General features: G+C 25.0%; 1 long non-coding RNA gene across 1 annotated transcript; it reads right to left on the bottom strand.

The window, feature by feature from the left end:
• Positions 1-436: 436 nt before the first annotated feature.
• LOC126549629 (uncharacterized) lies at positions 437-1,230 on the bottom strand. The gene is made up of 3 exons (XR_007603732.1): positions 1,150-1,230; positions 975-1,083; positions 437-920 (listed from the first exon to the last, which is right to left on the bottom strand). It is a non-coding gene; the product is annotated as an uncharacterized LOC126549629 (long non-coding RNA).
• Between the last annotated feature and the right edge of the window lie 581 nt (positions 1,231-1,811).

The following is a 1,811-nucleotide window of genomic DNA, read 5'->3' as shown; positions in this document are numbered from 1 at the left end:
GTGAGGGGCGCACAGCAACAATTTTCAGCTCTATACTTATTTTAGATTTTGAGCGGAATGAAAAATTGATAACCAATTTTTAAATGAACATTTATGGTTTATGAATATATATTATTTATGATATTTTTTGTATCTGTGTTCACGAATGATACCTAATGGAAAACAATTGTTAGTTCTTTGAAATAATTTAGGTTTCTGATAAGGTGAATAGGATCTAGTTGGTACTTTTGAGAGGTAAATATTTTCAACATTTTTAAAATAATCAAAAATAAAACAATAAAACAATTTATAAAAATGTTCAATTTTTATAGCTAAGGCTAAAAAAATTAATAAAAGGTTTCGCCATTATAGTAGTAATTACTAAATTTCATAAGAATTTGAAATATATACAAACATTTTTTTTTAGTGATATTTTAAGTTACAATCTTGACAAAATTAGATGTTTAAACGAAGAATAATAATTTTATAGTTATTTTGTTGTAATACAAAAATATTATTTTCAAAGATTGAAAATTGTACTTATATTATTAAATTGTTTAAAGAAATTTTTAATACGCGTTTAGGTTAATTTAAAGGTATTGCTTGCTTGGGTTCATTCTGTTCCTAGCTACATCGTTCTACGGTAAGTCAGGATTATCTTAAGGTTAATAACAATAATACGTGATATAAATTATTTATTATAATAATAATTGATGATAATTAATGCTATGTTTTTGAAAAAATTGAATCATTCCACGGCTTTTCTAACAGTAAAATAAATTACTCTAATGTAATAGGTTATATGAATATATTTATTATTTTTGACTGACGGACATTATTCGCTCAGAACGGTTTTTCATCATATGCAATATAGTTTATCATTGAATTTAAATTCAAACGCGTCCATTGTGGTGACTTCAATGACGAGGTTCACTCGACACCTAAAGTACATCAGTTAGTAAAACGGTTACCTACACTTTTCCACTTAACCTAACCTTACTCCGACAATTCTGTGATTTTTTGAGGTTTTTACATAGAATTTGGTAGGTGTTTATAATATTGCAATTGCAATCGTGCAGTGAGTTTTTCTGTATCTATTATTACCTATGAAACATAACAATCGTAAATTTCTATCGCCGAGTCAGTGTAAAAGAACAAGTGTATAGTTACATGATTTTTAATTAATTTTTCATTTCGGTGTTTGCCAATGAAGTCCAACGATATCTTGTTTACAACTAAAATTTTATCGCGAACAACATATTTTAATTGAATATAGATTCATGTACTTATTCGATGGGTTAAGTTTTAACGGAATTCTCAGGTTTTGACGTTATCATTATAAAACTGAATACAAATCACTCGAACATACTTCTATAAACGATTTTTTTACTATAAAATGTATATGAATAAGCTTACACGTGGTGCTTAAGATAATAAAATTGAGGCGAATAGCTTGTCACATGAAAAAACGAGTAGTGAAAACGATGGAACCTATACTTCAAATAATCAAATGTAAATATGTAATCAATGAATGTGTGATAGAATTATCTCAAACAATCATTATATGAATTTACAATTATTGTAGTTATTGAAAATAAAATAAAAAAAACAAATTATTTTTATAAAAAAAAATATTTTAAAATCTGAAAAATAATAGCTGAATAAGTTGTGTTTTAATTACAAGAAAATGTACGTGTTTTGAACAGTAAAATAATAACTAATATGTATTATAACGTGTAATAATGTGTATTGTATCATATTAAGGATAAATTAATACACAATAATAAATATTAATTTTTTGAAGTAAAGATAATTTAACAAAGATTTATTTT

Source organism: Aphis gossypii, chromosome 2 (assembly GCF_020184175.1).
Source record: "Aphis gossypii isolate Hap1 chromosome 2, ASM2018417v2, whole genome shotgun sequence".
In the NCBI taxonomy this organism is placed as follows: Eukaryota; Metazoa; Arthropoda; class Insecta; order Hemiptera; family Aphididae; genus Aphis; species Aphis gossypii.
This window is presented reverse-complemented; position numbering and strand designations above follow the sequence as displayed.